This window comes from Pogona vitticeps, chromosome 1, assembly GCF_051106095.1.
Source record: "Pogona vitticeps strain Pit_001003342236 chromosome 1, PviZW2.1, whole genome shotgun sequence".
NCBI classification, from domain to species: domain Eukaryota; kingdom Metazoa; phylum Chordata; class Lepidosauria; order Squamata; family Agamidae; genus Pogona; species Pogona vitticeps.
Window position 1 is genome coordinate 28,061,983 of NC_135783.1, and position 22,510 is coordinate 28,084,492.

The 22,510-nt window shown below is 40.4% G+C and overlaps 1 protein-coding gene across 6 annotated transcripts in view; it reads left to right on the forward strand.

Moving 5' to 3' along the window:
* Positions 1–22,510, forward strand: part of HHAT (hedgehog acyltransferase) — a 205,717-nt gene that overhangs the window by 159,787 nt on the left and 23,420 nt on the right. The gene's annotated exons all lie outside the window — the stretch shown is intronic.

Sequence of the window (22,510 nt, forward strand, 5' to 3'; positions counted from 1 at the left end):
TACTTTATCTCATGCCACTTTAGGAACATTCTCTGGCAAAAGTGATACTCAGAGGGACCTATAATAACACAATTTCCAGGGGTGAGTGGTAGCCATATCAGTAGAAACAAGAAGAAAACATTGCAGCACTTGAAGATCTATGAAATGTTGTTTGACATGAGCTTTCTTAACATTGACCTGCTTTTTGAGATAAAAGCATGCTGCTTATATACCACCCTATAACGATTAAGGCACTCATAACATGAAATGCTGCCTTACTTGGCACCTGATTCTGTGGATACTTCGATGGGAATTTGAGTGACTTGAAATAAATCAACAAATTAACACAAAAGTGGCTGAAATCCAGTTGGTGCAATTACACTTTGTAAATGGCTATAACATCATCAGCTATAGAAGTACTTTGTAAGGTACAGGAATAAGATATAGGGTTTTTTTCCTTACTAGAGCAGTAATATGGATATAAACCCTGACGATTTGTCCAGGTATGGTCAATGACAAGCCTTCAAAATGTATCATTTTGACAGCAGCCAATGTTAGACTGTGCCTTCCATCTTGGAGAAAATGTTTGCATTTCCCTGCTTTTTTTTTTTTTTTTTTTTTTTTTGCTCATTTTTAATGTAAATAATATTTTGTGCAAATTATGGAAAGCCACAATGAGGAAAAAAACTTTTGGTGTTTCATTCCCATCCTGCAATTGACTGCGGTTCCCATCCTGCAAGATATCCAGGCACATACATTTCTTAAAGTGTGCATATGCCAATTTCACTGCGGTTGTTTGTATGACATGATGAGCCATGGTTTGTTTTTACTGTAGTTTGTTGCTTATGCCATGAATTGCATGGCACATTGCTTATGCCGTGAATTGCATGGCAGATGTGAAACAAACTTTAGCTTCTCTTCCATTTGTTCCTCTTCTGAAACTTTTGTCAGTTCCTATCTCAAGCTAAAGAAACAACCCAGGGAGAATCCACTGTTGTGAGTTGAGATGTCATGACAAGACATGGCTTAGACCAGTGGTTCTTAACCTTTGTTACTCAGATGTTTTTGAACTGCAACTCCCAGAAACCCCAGTCAGCACAGTTGGTGGTGAAGGCTTCTGGGAGTTGCAGTCCAAAACTCCTGAGTAACCCAAGGTTAAGAACCAGTGGTATAGACAATACCTTGAATGCCAGTAAGAAACTATATAGATTATGGTCTATCATTGGTTATCAAATCATGGTTTGTTAGCAGATACAACAACCCAGATTTCAACAAACCAAAATTACTGCCTTTCATTCAGTAGTCACTGACTTAGCATATATCATAATTAGAGAAGTTCCATTAAAACGGTGGGGATATGGTGAGTCAATTCCTCCGTAAGTTCCATTGATTCAAATGGGCTTACTCTAGAGTCCCATTTGACTCAATGGAACTTACAGAATACTAGAGTAGTACAGCCTACTCCAGGGGTGTCAAACACAAGGCCCGCGGAACAAATCCGGCCCGCCAGACCTCGTCTGATGGCCCGCGGAGCCGCCGCCAGCCTTGCAGCCTCCCCCTTTTTTTCCCAATCAATTTACTCTGTGCCCCGCACAGCGAGGTTAATCCGTTCTGGATTAACCTTCGCTGTGGGAAACATCGCACTACGGAACACAAAAAGGCATTGGAACGCATTAAACAGCGTTTAATGCGTTCCAATGCCATAGAATACTCACCGTTGTGCGATGTTTCCCAGGGGCCGGCAGCCATTTTCGCGCCCTCCCCTCGCACAACAAGGGCACCAAAATGGCTGCCATCAGCTGTCCGGAAGCCCCGAAATGGTTGCGCGCAGCGATTTCGGGGCTTCCACAGCGTTTTCAAGCACTCCCCTTGCTTACCAAGGGCGCGAAAACACTGCACCCCGGCCCCTTTCGGCTGTTCTGGCGGCCATTTTGAAGCCACGGAACAGCTGATTGTCGGGTCACAAAGCGAAGGTCGGTAAGACCTACAGATACAACCGGCCCTATGATGGGGACCAAACTGCTGATGCAGCCCCTGATGAATTTGAGTTTGACACCCCTGGCCTACTCTGTAAGAGTAATCTAGTGCTCTTACATAGGAGTTGATTCACCAAATTCCCAACGATTCAGTGGGCCTGCTCTAGTGCAGCTTACTTTGCTAAACAGCAGGATTTTAGCCACTGATTCAAGAAGTCCTGGTGGGAAATGTGAATGTCTGTTTTGCACTTGTCATTTGCCAAGGAGAAGCATCCTCGAGTTGTGGTTTTGTACAGCAGATTATCATACAGTATGGTTTAGTACAACACAAAGATATTATTTGCATTTTCTGTTGGAAAGCTTTGTGTATTTTCCCCCTTGACACAGAAAAGCAATATTCCAGAAGAGTAATCATGTATGTCTCTTTGAGAAAAACAAACACCAAGTAGCTCATGTGCTAGAAACATCCTCTCTGCCTCCAATAGCAATAGGCCAATGATGTTATATAGATTTTGAGGTCTTTCCATGATAATAGGCTTTCTGTATGAGTTCTCTTGTTCCCATTATGCAGTAGGAAGGGATCAAAAGAATGTAGTTATATTAACCACTATGTTCAGTTATCAGGTATATTAAATTTATTTATTTATATAAATCAAACCACACTGAATAAAATCGATGCAGAATGCACCTCAGGGTTTCATTTGAAAATATCTTATTTGCTGATCCCAATACTACAGATTTTGGGGATCATTATCTAAAGTCATTTACCATCTTAAATATGTGCTGTCCTTTAGCTTTGAACAGGGGAGAGGAAGCTATGCAAAGAAATATAATGTGGAAATGTAAACAGCGTTCTGTGTATAGCTGCGCTGGCCACGTGACAACAGAAACTGTCTTCGGACAAACGCTGGCTCTACGGCTTGGAAACGGGGATGAGCACCGCCCCCTAGAGTCAAACACGACTGGCTAAAATGTCAAGGGGAACCTTTACCTTTACCTGCATATACAGTGGTGCCTCGCTTGACAACGATAATCCATTCCGTTCAAATCGCTGTTAAGCGAAATCGTCGTTAAGCAGAAAAAAACCATTGAAATGCATAGAAAACTGGTTCAGTGCATTCCAATGGGGAATATACCTGCTCGTGCAGCGAAAATCCTCCATACGGCAGCCATTTTGTGGTCCCTGTCTTGCGAAGAATCCGTCCTGAACATAGCGGGGAGCCATTTTGCGACCCGCCGATCAGCTATTTTCAATCATCGTCCAGCGAAAAAACGGTTCCTGAAGCAGGGAACCGATTGTTGTAAAATGAAAAAAAAAACCCATTGAATCACATTTTGCGATCGCTATAACGATCGCAAAAAAGGCATCATTAAGCGATTTCAGTGTCAAGCGGGGTAATCGTCAAGCGAGGCACCACTGTACTATATTGGTCCTGTTGTGCTTTGGTGTCCAGTCTTTTAGGTGGACACGTCTCTGCCTTAGTGTGTTTGTGGGTTTGAAGTGCATGTGTATGTGGTGTTTATCAAAAATCCTTTTGTGCTTTTTCGACACACCCGCCATGTAAGGAATGAGCGGGTTCTTCCTTCGGTTATGTGTCTCAGAGTGTTCCATAATCCTCCTGGATCGGGATACTGCCTTGTTAAAGGGCCATTTTTTATATCCACAGGCCTTAAGAGCTGTCCTCAGATGTCCATCTTCCTTCTCCTTGGCTTCTGTGGAGGTGGGGATATTTCTTACTCTGTGGTTTAACGTCCTGATGACCCCTATTTGTGTTGTAACGGGTAATGAGAGTCAAATTGCAGGTATTGATCAATGGGTGTAGCACTTCAATTCTTAAGCTTCTGTTGGATCCTATGATGACTGCACAGCCCAGGAAAACCAGCCAGTTGTCTTTGGTGAGCTTGATATTTGAGTTCACTACATTTATGTGGTCTGTAAAGGGCTGTACTTCCTGAATCTTGATCTTCACCAAAGTGTTGCCCATATACTTGAACCAATAGGTTGAACTCATCCCTTGAAAGGTGTTTAGTGCCTTCTTTTTCACTTCTTCCATGTATAAGTTGGCAACAATGGGCAACACTGGTGCACTCATGGCACAGCCATGTTTTTGTCTGTAATAGTCCTCTCTATAGGTGAAGTAAGTGCTGCTCAGACACAGGTCCAGGAGCCGGCATATCTGGTCCAGGTTGAGGCTGTTTCTGGTGGAGAGGGTGGTGTCCGTATAGACCACATAACCACAGTGGAGGATATATTAGGGATCTCCTACTGACTCTCCTCAGACTGAAGAAGCTACTTGGATGACTAGCGAAACATTTCAATCTAACAAGAAAGAAGTCCTGTTGCCATGACTCAACTTCCAGATAAAGCTACTGAGAATCTTCATAGATATCAAATAAATACTTTACCTTTTTCTTTGTTTTCACAGGAAATAGTTTCAACATCTAGAAGTTAATAACCGCAATGTCTGGACACACTGCTTTCAAAATTACACTAATAACATTTCTGAGTCCTAACTGCCTGTGCAGTTTCTTGAGCATTTCTTGAAAAACATTGTCCCAACTTCTATTCTACCTCATAGCACTATCTTCCCTTCCCTCACTATGGGAGTTAAAGCTTTAGTGAACATTCAAAAAGTCTATCACAGTGAAGGTGGCTTTGTTCTTGACTGGCCATACTGTTAGACAGCAACTGCAGGGGACAGATTTTTAGGCAGCAATCATATGGAAGCAGATAATCAGTAATGTAATATATACGTATAATTCTTTGGGCTTTGTTTCTCTGTTTCTCTTAACTCTTTGAGGGCACAGGTTGGATTTAGTTTCTGAATCCTAAAAGTTACAATGACATGTAGACAACCTTTCACTTGAAAACATTCATAGGATCAGGTTATATGTTATAGGTAGCATGTTCTTAGAAGCAGATATCATGTTAGTATTCCAGAGTATGATTCTACAGACCTTTGTACAATGGGCATGCTTGAAATGAACGACCAATCACAAAAGAAAACAAGCTAATTTACAAACTATGGGACATATGTAAGGTTCATCCTGTGACAATCAAGATATCTTGTGATACTTAAAGAGGTCCCTCTTCTAATGGCATAGTATTTGTAATTTATAGGTACTTTGACCTATGGGTGCATGTCTATATGCATGCAGTATAGTACACACATGCAAAGGGAAAGAGAGAGAGAGAGAGAGAGAGAGAGAGAGAAGTATTAGAAAAATAAATACCAGCTACTGTATTCAAACATAGCAGTGGACAGTCAGGAAAAGAAGTTCTTGCATCATTTGTGAATACTGCATATATCACATAAGACTTACTAGCCCTTGAAGCACATCTGTTCCCTTTGAGTTCCTTAATTTGAAAAAGTAAATCTCTGTGCATGGTAATGGGAAGCTTACCTGGGATGCAATAAAGATCAGGGAGATCAAAGGAAAGCTGATAACACACAAGGAGCGGAGCTACATAAATCCCCCTCACCTGCATTAAACCAGAATTAAATTGGGTGGCCCGGAGAAAAAGAATCCATTAAGCAGACTACAAATTAATGTATCCCGTACAGTAGCGGGCAGCTGTATGGCTGCTTAAGACAGGCAGAGCAGGTTACTCCAACCTGGGGTAGCATTATCAAGATAATTCCCACAAGACAAGGAAGACTTTTGAAACCATGTCTCTAGGGAGAAGGATTATTTAGAAACAAGAATTTTCCTTAACACGAGGATATATTTTCATCTCGAAATCACAGAACAATAAATCCACTGTAATTTTAGCCACAACTAATAGGACAGAGTTTTAAGTGGTATGTGTCACTCTTGTTTATTAAGATTTTTAATCCGCACCATTCTAAAAACATGAGATCTAGATGACCGGGCATTTCAAATCCTTTGTTAAAATGTTTGAATAAATCCTGGTAGAAGTGCACTGAGGAAAAGATAAATCCTGACCTCATTAGAAAGAAGTCTTGCATCACTTTTTGAAAGACATTGAGGACAAACATGTATAACATTTTCAGAAAAAACACAGTCACATTTCATAATTAGCCTCCACCAACTTCAGCTCAGAGACTGAAGATGATGCTGGCTGTGGAATTCTGGGAGCTGTTGTCCAAAAAACAAACAAAAAAAAAACACAATGTTTCCTACGACTTTCAGTCATGGAGGATGGAGAAAGAGTCAAGCCATTTTCAACTGAGTATCAAAAAGCAATCTGTGTTGACTTTGGCATATGATGGCAATAATATTACCTTTGAGATATTACTTGATGGAGCTTGGTATGAAGGCTGTAGCCCACCAAAGCTATAAATGCAGCCCTCCAAGACTATCCTGAAACCCTCACTGCTGCCTTCACCACCCTACCTCTGTCCCACTGATTTTCATATAGGCGGTTCTTTAGTGAGGATGATCTGTTATCAGGGTTGCTGAAGGAACAAGAGTGAGAAAGTTATCTATTTATTCCCAACAAAACAAGAGGGTCATGTGTGATGTGTGTTTGTGTGCTAGCATCATGTGTATCTCTCAAGCAAAACTTGGAAACATTAACTTTAGGCCCGTAGACCCTCTTGACTGCTGCCATTGGTGCTGTCAACATTCAGGCTGCCCTTTGCTACACAAAGCTTGGCATCCTTCTTCCTGCTGGTAATACAGTACAGAGGTGCCCCGCATAGTGACATTAATCCATTCCAGGATTAACGTCGCTATCCGGAAACATCGCTATAACGGAACATAAACCCCATAGGAACGCATTAAACTCAGTTTAGTGCGTTCCTATGGGGGGAAACTCACCGGTAAGCGAAGATTCCCCATCCGGCTGCCATTTTCGCCGCCTCAGTAAGCGAGGGCAGGGCGCGGAAACGCTGCGGGTGGCCATTTTCTGCACCTGGCTGCCATTTTGGAACTGCTGATCAGCTGTTTTCTAAACATCGCAATGCGAAGATTGGTAAGCGAAACGCTTACCGATCATAGCAATGCAATGTTTTGCCACCTAAAACATCGCAATGCGATCGCATTAGTGATCGCAAAAAAATGCATTGCTATGCGGATTCGTCGTTAAACGGTGCACTCGTTAAGCGAGGCACCACTGTACATGCATGATATTGTGCAGTAATATTGGGGCCATTTCCTAGTGTTTTGAATAGTGGCCACAGAAGTACAATATCCCATATCCATAAACTGGAGGAGTTTTAAGAATTTGATTCTGTAGAAGAATCTATGAAGATGAAATATTGACCCAACATGCCTTTTGTGATTTTTTTCCCTCTTGGTACAAGTGTTTCATGCGAGTAGCGTCTTCATTCTTTCAATCTCTGTGTTCCACCGTACCTCTTGTAGCAGAGAAATCTGTCTTTTGGTTGCTCTTTTCCTTGTTATGTCTGTGCTCTCAGGATAAAGTCAGGCCATAGCATGTGAATCTCAAGAGGTCTCCATTCTATGAACTGTGTTGAAATGTACGTGGAATGGTGATAGGTCATTAACACTTGTTTGGAAGGAAAGGCAGATGAATAACCTAAATCTACAAATACTTGACTGGGAAAATGTGCAGAGGTGGATGTGCAATGAGGTGAGTTTTAGATGGATGTGTAGGAAGTAAAAAGTCTTTTCATCTTCCTTACTTCTTCTCGCAAGATGTTTTGATAGGGAGGAAAAGAACAAGCATAATGGAGGCAGAACTGGCACAAAGCTTGTTTTCTTTGTCTTCATTCTCTGATGTCCTTTTTTATAAGATCAAATGTAGTGGGTTTCTTTTTTACGAATCTAAGGCATCTTTGTAGGGGCTGGCTTCTGCTTCAGCTGTCTGCAAAAAGATAATATTCTCTCTCCTACCTCGGCTGGCACACTATGTTCCTGCACTGCTTTATTGTTTTGAGAGTTGTTTCCTTTTTCAAGGAGGGACTTAGCAATTCTAAGTGCCCAAAATGTAACTGAAGCTGTCCTGAGCCCAAAACAGACATAGATGTTTGATGGTGGAAGGAAATGTTTATTTACAAAAATATAGCAATGGCTGATGACATAATTTAACATTATTGATCCAGCCTTTATAAGCAAATATGCATCCTGAGTTTTATCACAAGGCCTTGTTAGCCCATATACAGTACATGCACCTTTAACTAAATCAGCTCCTCAAAGTAACAAAAATATGGAAGTCCTTCAGGCTGCCAAAGCACCATAGAGCATCTTTCACTTAATATTTTTTTCAGTGGCTAGAGTCCATTCCAGGTAGACCATTGTATAAATGCAGAAAGCTTTCATTCAGTCTGCTTCTCAAAGTGACCAGTTTAATATCTGCTTTCCAGAAGAATAAACTGATCATATTGCTGTTCTTCAGATGTCCCTGTTTGAATTTTGAGATTTAGTTCTCAAATGTAGAAGAAAGTTGTACAAAAGTATATGTTTTACAGTATATATGAAATAATGCACTTAATAATGCACTTTGAGGCAAATACACACTTAGCAGTGTTTATTTTGAAAGAAAATATGCTGAGAAAATATATATTCTGTGAGGAAAATAATTCAAAAATAGATCTTTAAATACAGAGATCTTCATAGATTTTCTTTGAATTGATGAGGAAACAGGGCAGAAAAGAATTCTGAAGGACTGCATGATGATACCACTCAGATCAGCAATAGGCTTTGTCACTCACATGGTGTTTAGAAAAATAATACAGTGGTGCCTCGACTTACAAACATTCCGACTTACGACCATTTTGAGTTGCGACCAGCTCCAGCCACAAAATTTTGCATTGACTTGCGGCCCGAGCTTCGAGTTGCAATAGGAAAAAAGCAGGGGAAAAAAGCAGGGAATTCAAATTTGCTAACTACAGTGGTGCCCCGTATAGCGAGGTTAATCCATTCCGGATTAACCCTCGCTATGTGAAATCGTCGCTAAACGGAACCCTCCATAGCGGCAGCCATTTTCACGCCCTCGGTAAGACTTCTAGACTTGAAAATCTGCCTAAGAACATTATGCAGAAATGTGAAATGCTGACATATCTTTAGACATATTGTGCTTTTTAAACTACTGACTAGAATGTTCTATCATTTCTAATTTTAACCTGCTATTTGCTTCCACCTCAAATTATCCCTACTGTTCTTTCATTCAAGAAGTGTATGAAAACATTTTATCCTCTCAATAAATAAGTCGTCGTTCGTCATTTCGTTTAGTTGTGTCCAACTCTTCATGACCCCATGGACCAGAGCACGCCAGGCCCTCCTATCTTCCACTGCCTCCCGGAGGTGTGTCAAATTCATGTTGGTTACTTCGCAGACACTGTCCAGCCATCTCATCCTCGGTTGTCCCCTTCTCCTCTTGCCGTCACACTTTCCTAACATCAAGGTTTTTTCCAAGGAGTCTGTTCTTCTCATGAGATGGCCAAAGTACTGGAGCCTCAGCTTCAGGATCTGTCCTTCCAGTGAGCACTCAGGGTTGATTTCCTTTAGAACTGATAGGTTTGTTCTCCTTGCAGTCCAGGGGATTCTCAAGAGCCTCCTCCAGCACCACAATTCAAAGGCATCAATTCTTCGGCGGTCTGCTTTCTTTATGGTCCAGCTCTCCCTTCCATACATCACTACAGGAAAAACCATAGCTTTGACTATTCAGACTTTTGTTGGCAATGTTGGCAATGTGATGTCTCTGTTTTTTAAGCAGAGATAAATAAGTAAATAAATACAAATTAAAAAGTCTGTTTCAACTGTAGAGGTTTGTGGATTTTTAAAATCATACATTGTGATTTTCCTCATAGTAACTCAAGGACCCATATATGGTTCTCTCCTCTGTACAGTATTTCATCCTTATAACCATACTGGAAGTTGTGTTAGCCTGATTGATAGGTTACCCAGAGAGTTTCATGAGAAGGTCATCCTGAGATCTTCATTGCTGAGGTAGTGATTAGAATATTGTGTGATAAACTGATACACAGATCAGTACAGGATGTTGGGACTTATGGGTATTACAACCATCACCTTGAGACAATCCAAGGGCCATGACAGTTTGGACTAAAATTTACAAAATTTCCAAACCATTTGCCATTTGACATACAGATAAGCTGGTCTTCAAAACAAGCAACAAAAGAGGAAGCATTTTGGATGATGCTAGGAATTGCTGGGAGAGGAAGCACGAGCTACACATTTCCTATCTTACATCTTTTTGGAGCATTCAAAACAGCTTACTTTGTGGCAGATCTGAAAAGAACTGCTCTTTTCTACATCCTCAGAGTAATCTTCCTTACTTCTCCTAAGCAGTAAGCCCCACTGAATTCAATGGGATTTAACCCCCCGATACTCCTGTGGGCATATGTACAGGATTGTAAGTGGCTGTTGCAAATTTAAGTGGAAGAGCAAAGAGGGTGGGGTGGGGGCTCATCAATCACATCTATCTTATGCCTTGCAAAAGGGACAGAGAAGAACTTAACTGGATTAAATAGTCTTGACCAAAGTAGCCTTTCTGCACTTCTCAAGAGTTGTTGGAAAAAAAGGGGGGGCTCACTTCAATAATTCATGCACTGGCAGAATTTACAAATGAAGTTCAGTTTAATTCATTGACCTGGCATTTCCACCCTTCCCACTGTTTCTTTACTAATGCAAGATCACAGGGAGAAGAAGCCAGTTGGGGGTCTCAGGGAGGAATGGAGGAACCTTGGACCAAGCAAGCTCAAGGCAGTCTCGACCTCTTTCCCAGAACATCCTGTTTCTGGAACTACCAGTGGAAGATTTACAGTTGCAGAACTTTCCATGGGTTTAGCTGGGAGCTTGGAAAAGCATTGCCCCTCCCCCGCCTCTACTGCTGAAAATGGCCGCTTCAGCAGTAGATGGCAGTAGACTGTCTCAGTCTTAACCGCTCCCAGATGGATTCAGGATTGTTATGAAAATCATTTGAATGTATCTCAGGATCAGGTATTTTTACAAAAGAAGGGCCATCTGGCTGGAAGAATTCTGGAAACTGCAGTCCATATAATTAATGAAGATTTGAGCATGCCACTTAATTTACTTGAACCATAGTCTTATGGATCAAAAGAAAATAGCAGATCCCCTGATTTTTTTCCCTACAAAAATCCTAAATGTTACTTTTATTTTTGGTTATGTGTGGCAGAAAGGTCATCATCCTTCATGACCCTATTTATCTGTCCCTTTATCACTCTTTCCCCAGCCAAAACCAAGGTCATAGAATCATAAGGCCACCAAGTCCAACCCTCTGCTCAACGCAGGAATCCAAATTAAAACATATATAATATATCATTGTCCAGTTTTCTCTTGAATGCCCCCAGCATTGGAGCATTCACTACCTCCTGAGGTAATCGGTTTCATTGTCATATTGCTCTAACAGTTAGGAAGATTTTCCTGATATTCAACTGAAATCTGTCTTCTTGTAACTTGAGCCCATTTTTGGATGTCCTGCACCCTGCGATGATCAAGATCTTGCCTCTCCTCTGTATGACTACCTTTAAAGTATCTGAAAAGTGCTATCATGCCTCATCTCAATATTCTTTTCTCAAGGCTAAACATGCCTAGTTCTTACAGTCTTTTCTCATACAGCATTTTTCCCAGTCCCCTGATCATCCTTGTTGCTCTCCTCTGAACTTGCTCCAGTTTGTTGACATCCTTCTTAAAGTGCAGTGTCCAGAACTGAACACAATTCTCAAGATGAGGTCTAACCAGTGTCAGATAGAGGGGTAATAATACTTTATGGGATTTGGAGACTATACTTCTTTTAATGCAGCCTAAAATAGCATTTACCTTTTTTTGCAGCCACATTGCACTATTGGTTCATATTCAGCTTTTGATCTACAGCAACTTCCAAATCCTTCTCACTTGTAGTATTACTGAGCCAAGTACTGTATTCCCTATATTGTACCTTTGCATTTGTTTTTCCATCTTAGGTGTAGAACTGTGTACCTAACCCTGTTAAATTTCATTATGATGTTTTCAGTGCTCAAGCCTATCAAGATCTTTTTGAATTTTGTTCCAGTCTTCCAAAGTATTCGCTGTTCAACTCAATTTTGTGTCATGAACAAATTTAATAAGTATTCCCTGCATTCCCTCATCCAGGTCATTAATAAAAATCAGTATAATGCAATGCTGTTATAGAAGGATGGATTTATGGGGTAGCAATCTGGCATGGGTAGCTTAAGGGTACATAACAGTACCCACAAAAGGAGTGGTGACTTGTTTTAAAAGAGGAATACAAAATAAAAAAGGAAATGCATCATTCTATTTTTCCAGTAGACTGGGCTTTCAGGAAGCTTTGCATTTATTTCTTTAAAATATTTTAACACTGCCTTTCTTCTTTAGGATCCAAAGTAGCTCCCATCATTAAAAATACAGTTTTAAAAGCTAAAAACGGTAGGTTATTCAAATATTTAAAAAGAATGAAATAAACATTATATTAAAAATTTTAGGTAAAAGCATTACTAAAACAGAATTAAAAGCAAACTACAAGCCATCTCATTTAAAAACCACTCTGATTAGACAACCAGGCACTAAGGAAAAGCCTAAACAAAACTGCCAACCTCAGTAATATTTCTTAAGCTGGATCACTGGTTTGTTGAACTGCGCTGATGGCCTTTCACATCTTTTATTTATGAAAAGTTTAGATTTCATACATTATGTCAGACCTTGGAAGAATTACCTTTTTATACTGCAATTCCCAGAACGCCCCAACTAGTGCTACTTTAGAGAGCCTTTCTGAAGCAGACGTTGGGGAGATGGGGAGATGATAAGAAAGTGCATTTAAATAGCTGTAGTTTGAATTTCATTTGGGAACAATATTTTTTCACAACAAGAAGATTTCTTCCAAGCAAATAAAACAAAATGAAATAAAAATATTAAAGTCCCATGTGTCTGTAATCAAAGGCCAGCATTAACTAAAGGTCTTTTTTTTAGTAATTAAACACATTATAAGCAAAGCTGCCCTGTATTTCCTCTTTTCAGCATTTTGTAGGTTTAGACAATGACTACACCAGAAGAGCCCATGTGTAGCTGCATCTTTGTTTTTCCGTTTAGGAATTACAAGCAGTCCTGAGGTATAATCCTGCCTTAAATGTAGCACTTATTCTCCCTAGCCCTTATCAAATCAGAAACTGCTGTTCCTGTGCAGCGAGGGGCTTTCAAAAAGACTCCCTGTTGTTGCCAATTACAGGGACAAATTTCAAGAAAATAGAGAAGTTTAGGAGGCAGTCAACAAAGATGAGGAACGGTTTGAAGGAAATCACAGATGAGGAGTACTCAGTGGTGGCCTGCACTGAGATAACTAAGGGGTCCCTGAGGTTTTCAAAATCCAGACCTTATCCTGTGAGCACAGTCAGGTAATCAAAGGACGATGTGCAGCAGTCTGCAATTCAGTTCCATTTCTCATTCAGAGTGTCTCATCCTTCAGAAAGGTGTTTTCTCTTTTCCCACAACTTCATGTTTTGTTCAGAACAAACAGGAATAATATTCAAAGAGAACCATTATCATGAGGAGCATTTTTATACTTAATAACAAGGATGTTGGGCAAGTCTTTGGGTTGGCATCCCAAATCCCAGGTCTGAATGTTTGGTACCAAGTCTCGAGTTACAGGCTCCAAGTCTAATTCCTATTAAAAAGACGCTTTCCCCCCAGAAAAAGGAAAGGGGTGGGTGGGTTCTGAGTCACCAATCAAGTCAAAGTCATTGGGGGAACCACCCCCCCCAAGTTGAGTCACTGGTGCAACTTTCGAGTCCTCATCCTTACTTAATAATGAGTCATTATTAATGACCTATATTTATAGTGTATTACAAAAACAAATGTGTGAGGCTACCTCTAACCTTCAGATTTATTTCAGTTTGAATTTCGTTGGATTATAATGCACTTCTTCAAGTACATGAAGTATAATATTTAGACTTCAGTTTCATTAACACTGCACTGTGTAAATACTGCATTATTAACGGTTGTAGTGAACTTTTTAAGTATTGATTAAACACACAGAGACTGAATGTTATGAAAGTAACTCACTTTGACTCTCTCTCCCTTCTCTCTTTTAAATAGCCTTTTCCTGTACATGAGCAGACAGAACAGTCTCTGTGGAAGAGAGTATGTCAGTACATCTCTGACAAGAGAAATGGTAATAAACAAAAGCCAGTGTCAGAATATACCAGGACGACTTATCTTTGATCTCAAAGTGCTTATTATAAAAAGAGGGAATTACAAAAGAACATTTGAGAAGGAGACAGTTCAAGGAGGTTCTATGCATATATTTCAGTTTGCTTTTAGAGGCTCAAACAGGGATTGGGGCTTTTTAGCAGGCATCTGGCTTTCTTTAGTCAAGTGTTCAGCTAAAAATGTGGTTTTCTTTTGGTAAGTTAACTTCTTCCTGAAAGCAAAGAAAACAGCCTAACCATTCCATATCAGCCAAGAGATTGTTTATATCATGCCACCTATTCCCAGGATATTCCTATAATCAGTACTCTGAAAGCCTGTGTATTACCCATTAATTTTTTTCTGCACCCTTCAACTATATGTGCTGTGCCTATTAACCTGTGGCCTAAATACTGTATTCCCTGTTTATGAGGAAATGGATTGTAATCCACAAAAGTTAATACCCTGTTTCCCCGAAAATAAGGCCTAGCCTGAAAATAAGCCCTAGTAGGATTTCTCAGTATGCTCATAATATAAGCCCTACCCCAAAAATAAACCCCAGTTAAGTGAAACCCTACCCCCCACCATTGTGCAGCACTGTGCAGCAACCAGAAGAAGATGACACGACTGTATTTGAATAAATGTAGATTGTTGTAAATGAAAATAAAACAAAACTTCCCCTGAAAATAAGCTCCAATGCATTTTTAGAGCAAAAATTAATATAAGACCCTGTCTTATTTTTGGGGAAACACAGTACAGTACTTAAATAACTTTGTTAATCTTCAAGGTGTTGCATTGCTTTTTTAAAAAGTATATATCCTGAAACATACTGTGGTGCTTGCCCTTGTGGCTCCTGCTTGTCTTTCCCTCACAAAGGCTCACATTGCTTTTTCTTCTCGCTGCCACCAGTGGATTACCTCAATCCACAATATAAATGACATTTGTCTGAACATTTGACTTGTGAAGAGATACAGAACTTATTTATTGAAATGAAGCAGATTGAATAATAACATGTTTCTCAGATACACATTATACATAAGCAAATAATCAACAGTCGTCTCAGTACATACTTCTTTTCTCTTGCCATATCATTACCACATTCTCTGCCTATTTTCCTAACCAGCTCTATCTCTCTCAGTATCTGTTCCTTCTCTCTCTAACTAACCAGCCCTATCTGACTCTTCCTTCTCCTGCTAAGCCTCATGTAGCTGCTGACTCCACCTCTCCAGTCCTCCCATAGGTTCATGCAAATCAGCTCATGACTATAAATAGCATGAGTGATGTGGGTGATTGCCACACATACTAATACTATATAGCTGCCTCTTTGAAAATCAGGATTAATAATGCAATTCTTACTGTCAATACTTTTCCCATTCAAGTTCTCTGTCCAAATGGAATAAAATCACATCTCTAGCCATACGTACACCATGTATACCTGAAGTTCTTGACAATACAGTGGTGCCTCACTTAGCGATGTTAATTGGTTCCAAAAAACATCACTATGGGAAAACATCGCTAAGCGAAACACCATTTCCCATAGGAATGCATTGAAAACCGGATAATCCGTTCCAATGGGAACGGATTACCGTCCTTAAGCGAAAATCGCCATAGGAAACATTGCTAAGCGAAACGCGGTTCCCCCATTGGAATGCATTGAATAAGTTTCAATGCATTTCAATGGTTTTGACAGGTCCGTTTTCGCTATTTTTAAAGTGTCTTAAAATGTTGAAAAACTGTCAAACCTACAGTTCAATGCATTCCAGTGGGGGGGGGGGAAATCACCAAAAATTAACGAAGACTCAGAACAAAGCCAAATTAAGTTTGCAAAGGTTTTACAAGGTGCACTAACGATTCCAAGCATTTTAAGCAGTTTCTGAACATTTTAAGACACACTTAAAATAGCGAAAACGGACATCACTAAGCGAAACAGGGGGGCCTAAACTGTCATCACTAAGCGAAGCAAGGTCCCGAACATCGCTATGCGAAATTTCCCCATTGGAAACATTGCTAAACGGAGCGCAAGATCACTCCAAAAACCTCATCGCTAAGTGAATACATCGTTAAACGAGGCAATCGCTAAGTGAGGCACCACTGTACTTCTTATGAAAGGGGTGATAAGTCACTCATGCTGTAATAGTGTCATACAATTGTGTGCGTATGTGTGTGTGTGTGTGTTGCAGAAATAATATAAACATTTAATAATTATTGGTTTCTTCTTGTGAGACTACTTTGAAGCCAAATGTAAAGCTTCATGAGGTGGAGGAAAACAAAAGCCACTACTTTTAGGCAACTGTTGATGCTTTTCAGAAAATATAATAATTACTTGAAGTGATGAAGGTTATGTCAGGGTGAGAAATGAGTTTGCTGTTCCTTACCACATCCTGTTACTTGCATCCTCGCTTGCCAAGTAGCCAGGAAAGCACTTCTGCAGGAATGTTATTGCTTTGCACATGCCACCTCCGCTCCTCAAAATTTCCATAAAAATGAAGCAGGGAAGTCATTTCTGTTGACTCTGTCAGAAGAGTTTTTAATTCACATCCCTCTTTTCACTGCTGATAGGTTTAATGAAAAATGTAGAATCGTCAACTTCATCATCAAGTTTGTTGTTTGTACAATGAAATATAGCGAAGCAATACAGGAATAAGAAATGGAAATGCACAGGGTTCTCAGCATCGTGGGGTTGACTGCAGAAATAGCTTTGGAATAGTTCATCTGGCATGTAGGTTTCTAGTAAGGGGATTTTGCAGCTTGTACAGTGCGGCCTTGACTTATGAACGTCCCTTCTTATGATTTACGAAAAGCTCCGGCCGCAAATTTTTGGTTCGACTTGCAGCTGGAGCTTTGATCTACGAAAGGAAAAAGGCAGGGGGAAAGGGTGGGAGATTCAAACCGTTGGTGGCGAAGAGGCTGCTTCTTCGCCCCAAAGGTTAGGAAAAGGTAGGCTCAGCCTCCTGGGCTTCCAACACTGTCCCGACTGCTGCGCTGAGTGTCAGTGCTTTGAAAGCCCGGGAAGCTGGCACCCGGTGTGGCGGTCAGAACAGCGTTGGAAGCCCAGGAAGCCAGCACTCAGCGTGGGGGTCGGAGCGGCTTTTGGCTTCCTGGGCTTCCTAAGCCACCCCCATGCCCTCTGCCTCCTGTCCCCGCAGCCATCCCAACCACCGCACTGAGTGCCAGCTCCTTGGGATTCCAAAGTTGCCACAACCGCCACACCAGGAAGCCTCCGCAGGAAATTTTTGGCTGGAACAGATTAAATGGTTTTCAATGCATTCCTATGGGAAATGGTGCTTTGACTTACGAAATTTTCGAGTTACGACCACCATTCCAATACGGATTAATTTTATAAGTCGAGGCACCACTGTACTCAGTATTTTGTATTCACCTCTTTGTGGTGCTCTGATGTTGAAAGAGTTTGAGGTTTTCATACATTTTGGCACTGTCCTGTTTTGAGGTCGACCTGTTCCCAAGTTTCCCATGTAACTTATTTTGCAAACCATACCAATTTGGCGTTATGTTAATTGTCAGTTTTAACTATTCTCATTGGAGCAGGTGTTCTGTCATCCAGCTTTCATCTGCTCCCAGGTTTTGCTTGACACATAGTGCCTCGTTGGGTGTTGATGAGCGGCATATGATTGATACTGCAGAGTTTCTGGTACAGATAATTATAACAAGTGGGAATATAAAAAATTATTGAAATGTGAATAGTTCTGTTCAAAATCTCTGTTCAGTGAGTTGTGCCTTTTTCCATACAGCTGTTTATTCCCGTCTCCTTGAGCTTTCTTTACCCCCACCTCTAAGAATCAGCTTGAGGTCTACCAAGTCTGGCCATACTCAGTCCTCACTGTGCTGCTTTTGGTCACCTCCTCTTTTGGTTTTGTTGAGGGGGAGAACTTCTGTAAACCCTGAAGCCTCCTGATAGCCTCCTTTTGTATGCAGGGTAGATAGTGTGGTTTTCACTGCATAAGGAGCAGCGTGCACAGAAAGAGATGAATGTATATGGATGACTCCAAGTCATCCAAGTTCTCTATTGGTCTTTTGAGATTTTCTTGAAAATTGCCTTAAAGATTATATGAGAAACTGCACTAGAGTTTGCAAATTGCTTGTGTGACAGCTTCATCATGTCTGTGTTCCTTATTTGTAGTGTTTTGAGAATATTTAATACAATGATTTCCATGACAGCAGCCTCTATTATCAACTTTTACAAAGTTCCAGTTAAGTTCACTTAAGAACATAGCCGATAAATCAGTTTGAAATGGTTTGACACAACAGGGAGTTGTATAAATGGGAAGTAAGTGAAAGGGGCTTTATATTGCCCCCCCCCCCCACACACAGAGTTTCAGCCCTTTTTTGTATTGTCAGTGAGGATACCAGAATTGATCTCTGGCTACCTTGATGTGGAACAATCCATTTGTTAGTTTTATTTAACTGGAAATAACAAACAGTTTTAGCCACAGACTGCCCAGATGTCAGGCTGAAGTTCTGAGGTTTTGTCAGTGTGACTTTGAAATCTCCCTGAGCATAGTATCTGGGGAATTTTCCAAGGATCACCAAAAGCATTCCTGTCAGCTTCTTTAAGCAACTGTCTGCTTATAGAGTTTGCTGAAGAACAGAAAAAATGATGTTAGTTATGGCACTGTTTTCATTTCTTAAAAGAAAGCGATCAGGACATTCACACAAATGTCGTTTTTCTCTGGAGTCTTTAAGTGTTCTAACTCAGTGAGCCAAAGGTATATCTCTGCAGAACCAGAAGTTGGGAGTTTAATTTTCCATTGTGCCTCCAGGGAGAGGAGGAAGCCTGTGTAGCTTTGGTAAACTGTGGAAGGAGTTAACAAATTCCCACTGATTCAATGGGCCTACTCTAGTGGGATTTATTATACTAAGCAAGAGCATTTCATCCCTTACGTCACTGTTTCCTAGCCCCCAACTACAGAGATAGTTCAGCAAGATGCCTTGGTTGCTGGTACCAAAAGCTACCTGCGAGAAAGGAAAGAATAGAGGATTCTGTAGCCCTACTCCAGCATTCAATAATTGGATTAATCTTAATTTGTGAGATGAGGAAGCAGCCCAGCCTAACTCCCTCCAATCCCAGCTCTTCCTTGTAATGGACTAAATCTGAAGAGCAGTGAACTTTCTTCATGAAAATAGGAGCCTTGATTTTTCAGTTTTTCTGACCACATGGAGAACTTCACTGTCAAAATTTGCTCTTTATTATGCTGCAGTGAGTGGGGTGGGGGACCTTTTTGCTCTCTTTGCTCACAGGTTAAGATTAACACTGTTTTCGAACACTTGAATATGGCTTTTATCTCTCATTTGTGTTAATCTATGAGGATCACTGATGCCAAATCTTAGTCTAAAACTGGACAGAAAGGAGTCTGGGTAATCTCGTTCATCCAGCAGTGCCTGAGGTTCGGGCAGTTGGGCCACTCTGTTGAGCACTTTGCACCGAAAAGGATTCCATTCTATTTCCTGTTGTTCCTTCACGTCCTGATCAATGTTGCTGCTCAAATCTCATACCTATGATCTTTTGGAGCAAGTGAAAAATGGCATGTGGTTTTGCCTGATTGCAGGATGAAAACTCACGAAGTGCTCAGCACTGCTGCAGCCTCTTGCCAGCTCAAATATTCTTATTTATTGGCAACTACCTGAGAAATCTTCTCTCTAGGAAAGAGATCTAAGTCCACATTACAACTCAAAATAACAAAGCAAAACATTAGTCTCTTCTGGATATTTCCACGTGATATTGTGGACAAACTCTTCTGTGAGCAACACAGATCATAATCATTTCAATATATTAAGATCTTTTTTCTGGAAACAATATTGGTGGAAATATCAGGTGGCTTTCCTTTTTAGTTTCTGTCTGTGAAAAGGAGAGGAACGTGGAAGAATTTTCACCACTTAGCACTGCAAATATACACCCAAATTTTGCCTGCTGGCTTTAGTATGATATCCCTGCTGTCCCTCATTAATTCAGATTTCCCCCTTGTTGCCAGACAGTCTTATTAGACTAGCGGACGGGAGGGACATCAGAGCACAGTAAGCACAGGCAAGGCCAAATCTGAATAAATCACTGGTAATTACAAAAGCTTCAGGAAATGTGATGTGCTTGGAGAAAGAAATGGTAATATTTCTTCCTCTCATTTTCTGCCGTTGAGTAAGATTAGTGTTAGAGGCCAGGTGCCAGAATGACAACCTCAGAAGCACTGTGCTTTAGTTAACAGGGTTTTTGATTCTCTACATTACCCTAATTTGCAGTGTGCTATTATTTTCAAAATAAAAATTAGCATAGCAGTATTATAATATCTGGAAAGGTATGAAACTGGAAACGTTTTGGACAGTTTAAACTGAAATAACCTTTGAATTGTAGAGCTGGAAGGGACCCTATGGATCATCAAGTCCATCCCCTTTCAAGGAGGCACGTTGGGGAATGGAACTCCTAAACTTTGGCTCCACAAGTAATGTTTTCAGCTGGCAGGAAGATTAAATATGAGGAAGACAGTTGGGTAACTCTCCCTCGTCAAGGTTCATCACAACTTGTACCCTGGATTTAGAGTGGTGGAAGAGAAGCTCTTGTTACGCTCCATATCTCAAGCAAGCCCTCCAAAAAGGACAGGAAGGAGGGAAAGGCTACTGCACCAGCGATTTCCACTCTGTGAGTCTCAGGGAGTATTGTACTAAAATCCCCAGAATCCTCTGGAGTTAAAATCTAGCAACATCTGGGAGCCCAGAACCGGGGACTATTGGTTCAGGGGACAAATTCGACTACACTTAAAATACACGAGCTTCGCCTTGAGTTAACTCATTATTCATTCATTTGGGTTGCATTGCATCTTTTCCTCCACCACAAAAGAATTCAAGATGGCTGTCAATAAAATTAGATAAGGCGTAGCAGATTAATTAAAATATTCAATAATTTAAAAGCAGTTAAAACATATCAATAAAAAAATGAAAGCATACATACCCAGTTAAATTGCCACATATTAGCGATCTATTTATTCATTTACTTTTTAAATAAACTTATACGCTGTGCATCTATCTAGAGGATAACCCACTATTTTCGGCAGCTTGCAAGAAAATGACATAAATATACAGACAAAATTGAAAGGATAAACAAAGCAAAAACTCGTTCTAAAACACCTTCGATCTAGCAAGCATTACAGAACTCAAGATGGCCAACCATGAGATCATCACAAAATTGCCTCAAAATTAAGATTAAAAGGGGGTGAGTTTTTCAAAGATCTGGATAAAATTCCAGGTTTTAATTTGCTTCCTATTGCTGACCGGGGGGGGGGGGGCTGTTGCACCTCAACAGGAAGGGAGTTCCAAAGCAGGGCAGCTACTACCAAGAAAGCCTGATTTCTAATTTATGACTTCCAGGCCTCCTTTGAAGAGAATGGCAGGGGTTTTTCCACCATTTTAGTTTGAAGCACACCTCCTTCTCCAACCATGGGTCACTGAGTCTACCAAGACAGCCTGTGTGTGAAACAAGAAGCTCAAATAACACTTTCGTTCTTAAAAGAAAATCCAAAATGTTAAAACCATGATATCCTTCAACATTTTCCAAGACTGGGTAGAATAGATTTTATGGAAATTTGAAGATTGGCCCTCTACATGACTGACCCTTTATGAGAGAGCTGCTTTCATTTATTGGACAAATAACTTATAGTAATGTAGATCTTTGCAAGAAAAGGTCAAATACATATTGGTTTGGATAAAACCTTTTTTGTAAAGAACACACACACACATATTGCAAAGATATCCATATATATAAAACAAATGATGCTAAATATTCCAAGGAGGACTGCTGTAGCATATCATTCTCATATTAAAAATCATCTATATGAGGGATATAGAAGATGCTAAATCCATGGCAGTTTTAATGTTGCCTCTACCAGCTATTCAACAATTGTTATAGAACCTTATTTGTACCTCAATTTGTAACATGTAAGTAGCTTTGAAGCACCCTGTATATTTTTAGACATAAATTAAAGAGCTGGATTTTATTTGTAAAGTCCAAAATTCCTGCGGTGATCTGTATCTGCTTCTTTCTCTACATCACTTTAGGCATTTTATATACTTATATATAAACATACACATTATACATACACACACAACCCTGGACATTGCAAACCACTGCCTCTGAAGTTTCACAGTGGGAATGTCAGCACACAGGTGACAGCTTTTCAGAAATGTGAAGGAGATATTGTTGTATCTAGTGTGACTCACTGTAGAAAGTTGTTGGGTTTTGTAAAATCCCACTGTGTTTGTTACTGTAAGCTGCAAAAGATGTCGAAATGAACTCCCCAGAAACGAAACCAGTGCTTTGTAATCTGAGCTTGGGAATGAAATATTTTTCTTAGAAAATACCTCCCCAAATCCCTCAAACCCAGGGAGGCTTTGGGTTATGGAGTTGCTAATCAGTTTAGGCTTCTGCAGGGATGTGGTGGCACTACGGGTTAAACCACAGAAGCCTC